This window comes from Coloeus monedula (assembly GCF_965178545.1).
Source record: "Coloeus monedula genome assembly, chromosome: 35".
Classification (NCBI taxonomy): Eukaryota; Metazoa; Chordata; class Aves; order Passeriformes; family Corvidae; genus Coloeus; species Coloeus monedula.
Genome location: NC_138815.1, coordinates 3,062,353 through 3,077,075, shown reverse-complemented (window position 1 = coordinate 3,077,075; position 14,723 = coordinate 3,062,353). Strand labels below are relative to the sequence as shown.

The 14,723-nt window shown below is 57.4% G+C and overlaps 1 protein-coding gene across 1 annotated transcript in view; it reads right to left on the bottom strand.

Annotated features, from left to right (window-relative positions):
- TMEM147 (transmembrane protein 147) overlaps positions 1 to 14,723 on the bottom strand; it is a 112,561-nt gene that overhangs the window by 22,433 nt on the left and 75,405 nt on the right. The window lies entirely within an intron of this gene.

Here is a 14,723-nt window from a genome sequence, read left to right as displayed (position 1 = left end):
AAAATGGGGCTGAGGAGGTAAAAGAAAATGGGGGAATACACCCCAAAAAAAAGGGGAAATACACCCAAAAAGGGGGAAATGCACCCCAAAAATGGGGGAAATACACCCCAAAAAAAGGGGGAAATGCACCCCAAAAAGGGGGGAAATGCACCCCAAAAAGGGGGGAAATGCACCCCAAAAAGGGGGAAATACACCCCAAAAAAAGGGGGAAATACACCCCAAAAAAAGGGGGAAATACACCCCAAAAAAAAGGGGAAATACACCCAAAAAGGGGGGAAATGCACCCAAAAGTGGGGGAAATGCGCCCCAAAACTGGGGCTGAGGAGGTAAAAAAAAAAGGGGGAATACACCCCCAAAAAAGGGGGAAATGCACCCAAAAAAGGGGGAAATACTCCCCAAAGTGGGGGAAATACACCCCAAAAAAAGGGGCTGAGAAAGCCCAAAAAAAGGGGGAAATACACCCAAAAAAGGGGGAAATACACCCAAAAAGGGGGGAAATGCACCCCAAAAATGGGGCTGAGGAGGTAAAAAAAAATGGGGGAATACACCCCAAAAAAGGGGGGAAATGCACCCCAAAAAGGGGGGAAATGCACCCCAAAAAGGGGGGAAATACACCCAAAAAGGGGGGAAATGCACCCCAAAGTGGGGGAAATACACCCCAAAAAAAGGGGCTGAGAAAGCCCAAAAAAAGGGGGAAATACACCCAAAAATGGGGGAAATACACCCAAAAAGGGGGGAAATGCACCCCAAAAAGGGGGGAAATACACCCCAAAAAGGGGGGAAATACACCCCAAAGTGGGGGAAATACACCCCAAAAAAAGGGGCTGAGAAAGCCCAAAAAAAGGGGGAAATACACCCAAAAATGGGGGAAATACACCCAAAAAGGGGGGAAATGCACCCCAAAAAGGGGGGAAATACACCCCAAAAAAAGGGGGAAATACACCCAAAAAGGGGGGGAAATGCACCCCAAAAATGGGGCTGAGGAGGTAAAAAAAAAAGGGGGAATACACCCCAAAAAAAGGGGGAAATGCACCCAAAAAGGGGGGAAATGCACCCCAAAAAGGGGGGAAATGCACCCCAAAAATGGGGCTGAGGAGGTAAAAAAAAAAGGGGGAATACACCCCAAAAAAAGGGGGAAATGCACCCAAAAAAGGGGGAAATACACCCCAAAAAGGGGGGAAATGCACCCCAAAAATGGGGCTGAGGAGGTAAAAAAAAAAAGGGGGAATACACCCAAAAAAGGGGGCTGAGAAAGTAAAAAAAATGGGGAAATACACCCCAAAAAAGGGGGAAATACACCCAAAAATGGGGAAAATACATCCAAAAATGGGGCTGAGAAAGTAAAAAAAAAGGGGGGGGGGATTCACCCAAAAATGGGGCTGAGAAAGCTCAAAAAAAAAGGGGGAAATACACCCAAAAAATTGGGCTGAGAAAGCTCAAAAAAAAAGGGGGGTAAGCACCCAAAAATGGGGCTGAGAAAGCTCGAAAATAAAGGGGGAAAAGCACCCAAAAATGGGGCTGAAAAAGCTCGAAAAAAGGGGGAAAAGCACCCAAAAATGGGGCTGAAAAAGCTCGAAAAAAGGGGGAAAAGCACCCAAAAATGGGGCTGAGAAAACCCAAGTCCCTTTTTCCCAGTCCATCTCCAGTGCCCTCAGGAAAAAAAGGAGGATTTGGGAAGGAAAAGGCTTTAAATTGAGGGAAACCGCTCATTTTCTGCTGTTTAAGGATTAAATTGAGGCCAAAAATGCCCTGTTTTGGATGAGCTCAAGGATTGAAGTGAAGGGAAAATGGCGGGAAACGTGAGGGGGGAAAAGGGCGGGAAATGTGAGGGGAAAACACAAAAAATGTGAGGGGAAAAGGCAAAAACGTGAGGGGAAAAGGATAAAAAGTGTTGGTGAAAAATGGGCAGAAAATGTGAGTGAAAAAGGGGGGGAATTGTGATAGGGAAAAATGCAAAAAACGTGAGGGGAAAAGGGCAGAAAATGTGAGAGAAAAGGGCAGAAAATATGAGGGGGAAAGGGCAAAAAATGTGAGGGGGAAAGGGCAGAAAATGTGAGCAAAAAGGGGCAGAAAATGTGAGAGGAAAAGGCAAAAAATGTGAGGGGGAAAAGGGTGAAAAATGTGACAAAAAAAGGGCAGCAAACGTGAGGGTAAAACACAAAAAACGTGAGGAGAAAAGGGCAGAAAACGTGAGGGAGAAAAGGGTAAAAAATGTGAGGGGAAAACACAAAAAGTGTGAGTAAAAAAGGGCGTGAGGGGGTAAAGGGAGAAAAAAGTGAGGGAGAAAAAGGTGGAAATTGTGAGGGGAAAAAAGCAAAAAACATGAGGGGAAAAGGGCAGAAAATGTGACTGAAAAAGGGCAGAAAACGTGAGGGGAAAAGAGTAAAAAATGTGACTAAAAAGAGCAGAAAATATGAGGGGAAAAGGCAAAAAGTATGACTAAAAAGGGCAGAAAACGTGAGGGGGAAAGGGCAGAAAATGTGAGGGGAAAAGGGCGGGAAACGCGAGGGTTAAAGGGCAAAAAATGTGACTAAAAAAGGCAAAAAGTGTGACCAAAAAGGGCAGAGAACGTGAGGGGGAAAGGGCGAAAAATGTGACCAAAAAAGGGCAGAAAATGTGACTAAAAAAGGGCAGAAAAAGTGAGGGGGAAAGGGCAGAAAATGTGACTAAAAAAGGGCAGAAAAAGTGAGGGGGAAAGGGCAGAAAATGTGAGGGGAAAAGGCAAAAAACGTGAGGGGAAAAGGCAAAAAAAGTGAGGGGAAAAGGGCGGGAAATGTGAGTAAAAAAGGGCAGAAAACGTGAGGGGGAAAGGCAACAAATGTGAGTAAAAAAGGGCAGAAAATGTGAGTTAAAAAAGGCAAAAAATGTGACAAAAAAGGGCAGAAAACATGAGGGGAAAAGGATAAAAATGTGAGGGGGAAAACGGTGGAAAACATGAACAAAAACAGGCAGAAAACGTGAGGGGGAAAGGCAAAAAATGTGAGGGGAAAAGGGCAGAAAATGTGAGTAAAAAAGGGCAGAAAATGTGCGGGGGGAAAGGGAGGAAAAAGTGAGGGAGAAAAGGGTGGGAATTGTGAGGGGGAAAAAGGCAAAAAACATGAGGGAAAAAGGGCAGAAAATGTGACCCCAAAAAGGGCAGAAAATGTGAGGGGAAAAGACAAAAAACGTGAGGGGAAAAGGATGGAAAATGTGAGTAAAAAAGGGCAGAAAACGTGACCAAAAAAAGGCAGAAAATGTGAGGGGGAAAGGGCAGAAAACGTGAGGGGAAAAGGCAAAAAATGTGAGGGGGAAAGGGCAGAAAACGTGAGGGGAAAAGGGCAAAAAATGTGACTAAAAAGGGCAGAAAACATGAGGGGAAAAGGCAAAAAATGTGAGGGGGAAAAGGGTGGAAAATGTGAATAAAACCGGGCAGAAAACGTGAGGGGAAAGGGCAGAAAATGTGACTAAAAAAGGGCAGAAAACATGAGGGGGAAAGGGGAGAAAATGTGACTAAAAAGGGCAAAAAATGTGACAAAAAAGGGCAGAAAATGTGACAAAAAAGGGCAGAAAATGTGACAAAAAAGGGCAGAAAATGTGACCAAAAATAGGCAGAAAATGTGAGGGGGAAAGGGTGGAAAATGTGAGGGGGAAAACACAAAAGATGTGAGGGGGGAAACACAAAAAATGTGAGTAAAAACGAGTGGGAAATGCGAGGGGGGAAAGGGAGAAAAAAGTGAGGGAGAAAAAGAGGGGAATTGTGAGGGGAAAAAAGCAAAAAACATGAGAGGAAAAGGGCAGAAAAGGTGACTAAAAAAGGGCAGAAAACGTGAGGGGGAAAGGCAACAAATGTGAGTAAAAAATGGCAAAAAATGTGAGTAAAAAAAGGCAAAAAATGTGACAAAAAAGGGCAGAAAACGTGAGGGGGGAAAGGGCAGAAAACATGAGGGGGAAAGGGTGAAAAATGTGACAAAAAAGGGCAGAAAATGTGACCCAAAAAAAAAAGGGCGGAAAACGTGAGGGGAAAAGGGTAAAAAATGTGACTAAAAAGGGCAGAAAACACGAGGGAGAAAGGGTGAAAAATGTGACTAAAAAAGGGCAGAAAACGTGAGGGGAAAGGGGTGGAAAATGTGACCCAAAAAGGGCAGAAAACGGGAAAAAGGCAGAAAACGTGACAAAAAAAAAGGCAGAAAAATGTGACTTAAAAAGGGCGGGAAGCGTGAGGGGGGTGAAAAGGGCGGGAAGAGAAAAAGGGCGGGAAAGTGCCCGGCAGAGGCGCAGCCAATCAGCGCGCGGGCACGTGACCGGCGGCAGCCAATCAGCGCCGAGCGCGGGCCGAGCTCTGCAAATGGCGCCTTGAGAAGGTGGGAAGGGGCGGGGAGGGAGGAGAGACCCCCCCCAAAAAAACCTCCTAAAATGCCCTTAAATCCCCCCCAAAATACCTCCAAAACCCCCCTAAGACCCTCCCCCCAGAACGCCCCGGGGCACTCCAACCTCCCCCCAAATCCCTCAACCCACTGCCCGTGAAAACTCTCTCACAAACTCTTTGAGATGCCCCAAAAACCTGTGGGACACCCAAAATCCGCCCTCAAATCCTCCCGAAAAACGGAGACCCTCCCTAAAAAAACCCCCCAAACCTCCGAATTTTGACACCCCTCTGGTGAATTTTGGAAGGGAAAACAGCTGGTTTTGAGGGGGTGACAGGATTTTGTGAGGTAAAAAAAGGTACGTTCCGTGTCCGGCACCCCTTTTTTTTTTTTTTTTTTTTTTTTTTATTAGACCCATTTTAGGGGGGAAAAAAAGCCCATTTGGGGGGGGATAAGAACTTTGGTGCAAACTCCCATTTCCCCCTGATTTCCCCCAGATTTTGAGGCACCCCTTGAGGAGGGATTTAGGCTTGAAAACCGGCAAAATCAGTGTAAATCCCCCAAAGGAACCCCGGAAACCACTCGGCACCCCTCAAAAATCACCTGAGACCCCCCCCCCCAAACCCCCTCCCCACCCACCTGAGCCACCCCCTGCCCACCCGAACCCTCCCAAACCCTCCCGATTTGGCCCCAAAACCACACGAAGCCTTTAGAAAAACACCTTTTTATGGCCGTTCAGCGGCGGGGGGAGGGGACAGGTAATAAATAGGGGGGGAGGGGGTGTCCCAGGTGTGTCGGGGGGGCTCAGGTGCGGCAGCAGAAGCCGCAGCCGCGGTTGCGGCAGCAGTTGCAGCAGAAGGAGCAGAGCGGGAAGTGGGGGCTGTGCCGGCGGGTCCGGAGCCAGGTGTGCTGCAGGTGAGGAGAAACAGGGCTCAGGTGGCTGGGAAGGGCACGGATTGCAGGTGTGGGGTCACCTGGAAACCCCCAAATTCCAGGGGTGGGGGCACCTGGATCCCCCCAAATTCCAGGGGTGGGGGCACCTGGATGCCCCCAAATTCCAGGGGTGGGGTGGTTTGGAGACCCCAAATTCCAGGTGTGGGGTGGTTTGGAGACCCCAAATTCCAGGTGTGGGGGCACCTGGAAACCCCCAAATTCCAGGTGTGGGGTGGTTTGGAGACCCCAAATTCCAGGTGTGGGGGCACCTGGATGCCCCAAATTCCAGGGGTGGGGGCACCTGGGCACCTGGATCCCCCCAAATTCCAGGGGTGGGGGCACCTGGATCCCCCCAAATTCCAGGGGTGGGGGCACCTGGATGCCCCAAATTCCAGGGGTGGGGGCACCTGGAAACCCCCAAATTCCAGGTGTGAGGTCACCTGGGCACCTGGATCCCCCCAAATTCCAGGTGTGGGGGCACCTGGATCCCCCCAAATTCCAGGGGTGGGTCCCCCTGCACACCTGGGGAGGGGGGGGTCACTTACCTGCCCATCCCCCATCGGTGCCGGGGCCTTCGGCTCCAGCGGCGACTCCGGGGCTACCTGGGGCTGGGGGAGGGGAGGAGGGTGAGGCTGCGGGCACACCTGGGACCCCCCCAAAGTACACCTGGGGCCCCCCAAAGTACACCTGGGACCCCCAAAATACACCTGGGACCACCCAAAACACACCTGGGACCACCCAGAACATACCTGGGACCCCCCAAAATACACCTGGGGCCACCCAGAACACACCTGGGACCACCCAAAATACACCTGGGACTACCCAAAATACACCTGGGACCACCCAAAACACGCCTGGGACCACCCAAAACACGCCTGGGACCACCCAAAATACGCCTGGGGCCACCCAAAACACACCTGGGACCACCCAAAATACACCTGGGACCCCCCCAAAGTACACCTGGGACCCCCAAAATACACCTGGGGCCACCCAGAACACACCTGGGACCACCCAGAACATACCTGGGACCCCCAAAATACACCTGGGACCCCCCCAAAGTACACCTGGGACCCCCCAAAATACACCTGGGACCCCCCAGAACACACCTGGGACCCCCAAAATACACCTGGGACCCCCCCAAAGTACACCTGGGACCCCCAAAATACACCTGGGACCACCCAAAACACACCTGGGGCCACCCAAAATACACCTGGGACCACCCAAAATACACCCAGGACCACCCAAAACACACCCAGGACCACCCAAAATACACCTGGGACCCCCCAAAACACACCTGGGACCACCCAAAATACACCTGGGACCACCCAAAACACACCTGGGACCCCCCAAAATACACCTGGGACCCCCAAACACACCTGGGACCCCCCAAAATACACCTGGGACCACCCAAAACACACCTGGGACCCCCCAAAATACACCTGGGACCCCCCAGAACACACCTGGGACCCCCCAAAATACACCTGGGACCACCCAGAACACACCTGGGACCCCCCAAAATACACCTGGGCCCCCCAAAACACACCTGGGACCACCAAAATACACCTGGGAGCCCCCAAAATACACCTGGGACCACACAAAATACACCTGGGACCACCCAAACACCTGGGACCCCCCAAAATACACCTGGGACCACCCAAAATACACCCGGGACCACCCAAAATACACCTGGGACCACCCAAAATACACCTGGGACCCCCCAAAATACACCCGGGACCACCCAAAATACACCTGGGACCCCCAAAATACACCTGGGACCCCCCAAAATACACCTGGGACCCCCCCAGAACACACCTGGGACCCTCCAAACCCCGGATGCTGGGGCTCACCCGGCCACCTGGATCCCTCAAATCCAGGTGTGGGGTCCCTCAAACACCTGGATCCCCCCCAAATCCAGGTGCGAACCCCCTGAATCCAGGCGGGAATCCCCCAAATCCAGGTGCAAAGCCCCAAATCCCCCCCAAATCCAGGTGCGAACCCCCCCAAATCCAGGCGAGAAACACCTGAATCCCCCCAAATCCCCCCAAATCCAGGTGCGAACCACCTGAACCCCCCAAATCCAGGTGAAAACCCCCAAATCCAGGCGGGAAACACCTGAATCCCCCCAAATCCCCCCAAATCGAGGTGCGAACCCCCCAAATCCAGGCGGGAATCACCTGAAACCCCCCCAAATCCAGGTGCGAACCCCCCGAATCCCCCAAATCCAGGTGCCAACCCCCCAAGTCCAGGCGGGAATCCCCCAAATCCAGGTGAAAATCCCCAAATCCAGGTGCGAAGCCCCCCAAATCCAGGTGCGAACACCCCAAATCCAGGCGGGAAACACCTGAATCCCCCCAAATCCCCCCAAATCCAGGCGGGAAACACCTGAACCCCCCAAATCCAGGTGCGAACCCCCTGAATCCAGGCGGGAATCCCCCAAATCCAGGTGCAAAGCCCCAAATCCCCCCCAAACCAGGTGTGAACCCCCAAATCCAGGTGTGAATCACCTGAATCCCCCAAATCCAGGCGGGAACCCCCCCCAAATCCAGGTGCAAAGCCCCAAATCCCCCAAATCCAGGTGCGAGCCCCCCAAATCCAGGCGGGAAACACCTGAATCCCCCCAAATCCAGGTGAAAATCCCCAAATCCAGGCGGGAAAACACCTGAACCCCCCAAATCCCCCCCAAATCCAGGCGTGAACCCCCCAAATCCAGGCGTGAATCACCTGAATCCCCCCAAATCCCCCCAAATCGAGGTGCGAACCCCCCAAATCCAGGCGGGAATCCCCCAAATCCAGGTGAAAACCCCCAAATGGAGGTGCGAACACCCCAAATCCAGGCGGGAAACACCTGAATCCCCCCAAATCCCCCCAAATCCCGGTGCGAACCCCCTGAATCCAGGCGGGAATCCCCCAAATCCAGGTGCAAAGCCCCAAATCCCCCAAAATCCAGGTGCGAACCCCCCAAATCCAGGTGAAAACCCCCAAATCGAGGTGCGAACACCCCCCAAACCCAGGCGGGAATCCCCCAAAATCCAGGTGCAAAGCCCCAAATCCCCCCCAAACCAGGTGTGAACCCCCAAATCCAGGTGTGAATCACCTGAATCCCCCAAATCCAGGTGCGAACCCCCAAATCCAGGTGCGAACCCCCCCAAATCCAGGCGGGAAACACCTGAATCCCCCCAAATCCCCCCAAATCCCGGTGCGAACCCCCTGAATCCAGGCGGGAATCCCCCAAATCCAGGTGCAAAGCCCCAAATCCCCCCCAAATCCAGGTGCGAACCCCCCAAATCCAGGTGAAAACCCCCAAATCGAGGTGCGAACACCCCCCAAACCCAGGCGGGAATCCCCCAAATCCAGGTGCAAAGCCCCAAATCCCCCCCAAACCAGGTGTGAACCCCCAAATCCAGGTGTGAATCACCTGAATCCCCCAAATCCAGGCGGGAACCCCCCCCAAATCCAGGTGCAAAGCCCCAAATCCCCCAAATCCAGGTGCGAGCCCCCCAAATCCAGGCGAGAAACACCTGAATCCCCCCAAATCCAGGTGCGAACCCCCCAAATCCAGGCGAGAAACACCTGAACCCCCCAAATCCAGGTGAAAATCCCCAAATCCAGGCGGGAAACACCTGAACCCCCCAAATCCCCCCCAAATCCAGGCGTGAACCCCCCAAATCCAGGCGTGAATCACCTGAATCCCCCCAAATCCCCCCAAATCGAGGTGCGAACCCCCCAAATCCAGGCGGGAATCCCCCAAATCCAGGCGGGAATCCCCCAAATCCAGGTGAAAATCCCCAAATCCAGGTGCGAAGCCCCCCAAATCCAGGCGGGAAACACCTGAATCCCCCCAAATCCCCCCAAATCCAGGTGCGAACCCCCTGAATCCAGGCGGGAATCCCCCAAATCCAGGTGCAAAGCCCCAAATCCCCCAAAATCCAGGTGCGAACCCCCCAAATCCAGGTGAAAACCCCCAAATCGAGGTGCGAACACCCCCCAAACCCAGGCGGGAATCCCCCAAAATCCAGGTGCAAAGCCCCAAATCCCCCAAATCCAGGTGCGAGCCCCCCAAATCCAGGCGGGAAACACCTGAACCCCCCAAATCCCCCCCAAATCCAGGCGTGAACCCCCCAAATCCAGGCGGGAAACACCTGAAACCCCCCCAAATCCGGGTGCGAACCCCCCGAATCCCCCAAATCCAGGTGCCAACCCCCCAAATCCAGGCGGGAATCCCCCAAATCCAGGCGGGAATCCCCCAAATCCAGGCGGGAAGCCCCCCAAATCCAGGTGAAAACCCCCAAATGGAGGTGCGAACACCCCAAATCCAGGCGGGAAACACCTGAATCCCCCCAAATCCCCCCAAATCCAGGTGCGAACCCCCTGAATCCAGGCGGGAATCCCCCAAATCCAGGTGCAAAGCCCCAAATCCCCCAAAATCCAGGTGCGAACCCCCCAAATCCAGGTGAAAACCCCCAAATCGAGGTGCGAACACCCCCCAAACCCAGGCGGGAATCCCCCAAAATCCAGGTGCAAAGCCCCAAATCCCCCCCAAACCAGGTGTGAACCCCCAAATCCAGGTGTGAATCACCTGAATCCCCCAAATCCAGGCGGGAACCCCCCCCAAATCCAGGTGCAAAGCCCCAAATCCCCCAAATCCAGGTGCGAGCCCCCCAAATCCAGGCGGGAAACACCTGAATCCCCCAAATCCAGGTGAAAACCCCCAAATCCAGGCGGGAAACACCTGAACCCCCCCAAATCCAGGTGCGAGCCCCCCAAATCCAGGTGCAAAGCCCCAAATCCCCCAAAATCCAGGTGCCAACCCCCCAAATCCAGGCGGGAATCCCCCAAATCCAGGTGAAAATCCCCAAATCCAGGTGCGAAGCCCCCCAAATCCAGGCGGGAACCCCCCAAATCCAGGCGAGAAACACCTGAATCCCCCAAATCCAGGTGAAAACCCCCAAATCGAGGTGCGAACACCCCAAATCCAGGCGGGAAACACCTGAATCCCCCCCAAATCCAGGTGCAAACCCCCCAAATCCAGGTGAAAACCCCCAAATCCAGGCGGGAAACATCTGAATCCCCCCAAATCTCCCCAAATCCAGGTGCGAGCCCCCCAAATCCAGGTGAAAACCCCCAAATCCAGGTGCGAACCCCCCAAATCCAGGCGGGAAACACCTGAACCCCCCAAATCCAGGTGAAAACCCCCAAATCCAGGTGCGAACCCCCAAATCCAGGTGAAAACCCCCAAATCCAGGCGGGAAACATCTGAATCCCCCCAAATCCCCCCAAATCCAGGTGCGAGCCCCCCAAATCCAGGTGAAACCCCCCCAAATCCAGGTGCGAACCCCCCAAATCCAGGCGGGAAACACCTGAACCCCCCAAATCCAGGTGAAAATCCCCAAATCCAGGCGGGAAACACCTGAACCCCCCAAATCCAGGTGAAAACCCCCAAATCGAGGTGCGAACACCCCAAATCCAGGTGCGAGCCCCCCAAATCCAGGTGCGAAGCCCCAAATCCAGGTGAAACCCCCCCAAATCCAGGTGAAAACCCCCAAATCCAGGTGCGAGCCCCCCCAAATCCGGGCTCGGGGCTCACCTGTCCCAGGTTTGGGTTGCCCCGAACCCCCCCCCAGACCCCGTCGCGCCTCACCTGTGCCAGGTTGGGGGGCACCTGTGCCAGGTGCGAGCCCCCCGGCCGCGTGTTGGGGCTCACCTGTGCCAGGTTCGGGCCCACCTGTGCCAGGTTCGAGCTCACCTGTGCCAGGTTCGAGCTCACCTGTGCCAGGTTCGGGCCCACCTGTGCCAGGTTCGAGCCCACCTGTGCCAGGTTCGGGCCCACCTGTGCCAGGTTCGAGCCCACCTGTGCCAGGTTCGAGCTCACCTGTGCCAGGTGTGCCCCACCTGTGCCCGCGCTCAGCACGAGGAGGAGGAGGAGGAAGGGGGGGAGGGGCAGCACCCGCAGCGGCCTCATCGCGTCCTGGGGGGGTCGCGGCCCCTCCGCCCCTTTTATCCCCCCCCCGGCCCCTCCCCCCACCGCCCCTCCCCCCACCCACAGCCCCTCCCCCCACCCCGCCTTTCCCGGCCCCGCTCCCGGTTTGGGTGGAAAAACGCCAAGTTTGGGATTTCCGGGATTTTACGGGCGGGTGGGGGGGGGGGGGGTGGGGTGGGGGGTGGTCAAGTGTCCAGGGGGGTCACTCAGGTGTGTCCAGGGGGGTCACTCAGGTGTGTCCAGGGGGTGGTCAAGTGTCCAGGGGGTGGTCAAGTGTCCAGGGGGTCACTCAGGTGTGTCCAGGGGGTGGTCAAGTGTCCAGGGGGGTCGCTCAGGTGTGTCCAGGGGTGGTCAAGTGTCCAGGGGGTCACTCAGGTGTGTCCAGGGGGGTCACTCAGGTGTGTCCAGGGGGTGGTCAAGTGTCCAGGGGGTCACTCAGGTGTGTCCAGGGGTGGTCAAGTGTCCAGGGGGGTCGCTCAGGTGTGTCCAGGGGTGGTCAAGTGTCCAGGGGGTCACTCAGGTGTGTCCAGGGGGGTCACTCAGGTGTGTCCAGGGGGTGGTCAAGTGTCCAGGGGGTCACTCAGGTGTGTCCAGGGGTGGTCAAGTGTCCAGGGGGGTCGCTCAGGTGTGTCCAGGGGTGGTCAAGTGTCCAGGGGGTCACTCAGGTGTGTCCAGGGGGGTCACTCAGGTGTGTCCGGGGTGGTCAAGTGTCCAGGGGGTCACTCAGGTGTGTCCAGGGGGGGTTTCAGGTGTCCAGGGGGTCACTCAGGTGTGTCCTGGGGGTGGTCAAGTGTCCAGGGGGTCACTCAGATGTGTCCAGGGGGGGTTTCAGGTGTGTCCGGGGGTGGTCAAGTGTCCAGGGGGTCACTCAGGTGTGTCCAGGGGGGTCACTCAGGTGTGTCCAGCGGTGGTCAAGTGTCCAGGGGGTCACTCAGGTGTGTCCAGGGGGGCCACTCAGGTGTGTCCAGCGGTGGTCAAGTGTCCAGGACCCCCCTAGGATGGACCCAGGTGTGTCCAGGGGGTCACTCAGGTGTGTCCAGGGGGGGTTTCAGGTGTGTCCGGGGGTGGTCAAGTGTCCAGGACCCCATAAAAGGGAGCCAGGTGTGTCCGGGGGTCACTCAGGTGTGTCCGGGGGTCACTCAGGTGTGGCCAGGGGTGGTCAAGTGTCCAGGACCTCCCTAGGATGGACCCAGGTGTGTCCGGGGTGGGGTTCAGGTGTCCGGGGGGTGGTCAAGTGTCCAGGACCCCCCTAGGACAGAGCCAGGTGTGTCCAGAGGTCACTCAGGTGTGTCCGGGGGGGTCACTCAGGGGTCACTCAGGCGTGTCCGGGGGTGTCCAGGGGGTCACTCAGGTGTTTGGGGTCACTCAGGTGTCCGGGGGGGGTCGCTCAGGTGTCCGGGGGGGGTCACTCGGAGGTCACTCAGGTGTTTGGGGTCACTCGGGGGTCACTCGGGGGTCACTCAGGTGTCCGGCGGGGGTCACTCGGAGGTCGCTCAGGTGTTTGGGGTCACTCGGGGGTCACTCAGGTGTCCGGGGGGGGTCACTCAGGTGTCCGGGGGGGTCACTCGGGGGTCACTCAGGTGCCCGGGGGGGGTCACTCAGGTGTCCGGGGGGGTCACTCAGGTGTCCGGGGGGGGTCACTCGGGGGTCACTCAGGTGTCCGGGGGGGGGGTCACTCAGGTGTCCGGGGGGGTCACTCGGGGGTCACTCAGGTGTCCGGGGGGGTCACTCAGGTGTCCGGGGGGGTCACTCGGGGGTCACTCAGGTGTCCGGGGGGGGGGTCACTCAGGTGTCCGGGGGGGTCACTCAGGTGTCCGGGGGGGGTCACTCAGGTGTCCGGGGGGGGGGGTCACTCAGGTGTCCGGGGGGTCACTCGGGGGCCACTCAGGTGTCCGGGGGGGTCACTCAGGTGTCCGGGGGGGTCACTCGGGGGTCACTCAGGTGTCCGGGGGGGTCACTCAGGTGTCCGGGGGGGTCACTCGGGGGTCACTCAGGTGTCCGGGGGGGTCACTCAGGTGTCCGGGGGGGTCACTCGGGGGTCACTCAGGTGTCCGGGGGGGTCACTCAGGTGTTTGGGGTCACTCGGGGGTCACTCAGGTGTCCGGGGGGGGTCACTCAGGTGTTTGGGGTCACTCGGGGGTCACTCAGGTGTCCGGGGGGGGTCACTCAGGTGTCCGGGGGGGGTCACTCGGGGGTCACTCAGGTGTCCGGGGGGGGTCACTCAGGTGTTTGGGGTCACTCGGGGGTCACTCAGGTGTCCGGGGGGGTCACTCAGGTGTCCGGGGGGGTCACTCGGGGGTCACTCAGGTGTCCGGGGGGGTCACTCAGGTGTCCGGGGGGGTCACTCGGGGGTCACTCAGGTGTCCGGGGGGGGTCACTCAGGTGTCCGGGGGGGTCACTCAGGTGTCCGGGGGGGTCACTCGGGGGTCACTCAGGTGTCCGGGGGGGTCACTCAGGTGCCCCCGCCCCCCCGCGCTGTCCCCGGCCGTGTTTGCTGTCCCCGGCCGAGGTCACCCCCGGGCCAGACCGAGCGGCGCCAGCGCGGGGACAGCGGGGGGGACACGGGGGGGACAGCGGGGACACCGGGGGGACAGCGGGGACATCAGGAGGGGATATCGGGGACACCGGGGACACGGGGGGGGGACACGGGGGGGACATTGGGGACATTGGGGGCACGGGGACAGCGGGGGGGACACGGTGGCCTTGGGGGGCGGTGGCACCGCGGCGGCGACCTTGAGGTGGCGCCGACGGGACAGGGGTGGGGCAGCGGGGTGACAGCGATGGTGGCAGGGAGGGTGGCAGGGAGGGTGGCACCGATGTGACAGCGATGGTGGCACTGATGGTGGCAGGGATGGTGGCACTGATGTGGCACCGATGCGACACCGATGGTGGCACCGATGGTGGCAGGGATGGTGACACTGATCCGGCACCGATGTGGCACCGATGTGGCACCGATGGTGGCAGGGATGGTGACACCGATGTGACACCGATGTGGCACCGATGTGGCACCGATGGTGGCACTGATGGTGGCAGGGATGGTGGCAGGGAGGGTGGCACCGATGCGACACCGATGGTGGCACTGATGGTGGCAGGGAGGGTGGCACTGATCCGGCACCGATGTGGCAGGGATGGTGGCAGGGAGGGTGACACCGATGTGGCACCGATGTGACACCGATGGTGGCAGGGATGTGGCACCGATGTGGCAGGGATGTGACACTGACATGGCACCGATGTGGCACCGATGTGGCACTGATGTGGCAGGGAGGGTGGCACCGATGTGGCACCGATGTGGCACCGATGTGGCAGGGAGGGTGGCACCGATGTGGCACCGATGTGGCACCGATGTGGCAGGGAGGGTGGCACCGATGTGGCACCGATGGTGGTAGGGAGGGTGACACTGATCCGGCACCGATGTGGCACCGATGCGACACCGATGTGGCACCGATGGTGGCACCGATGCGACACCGATG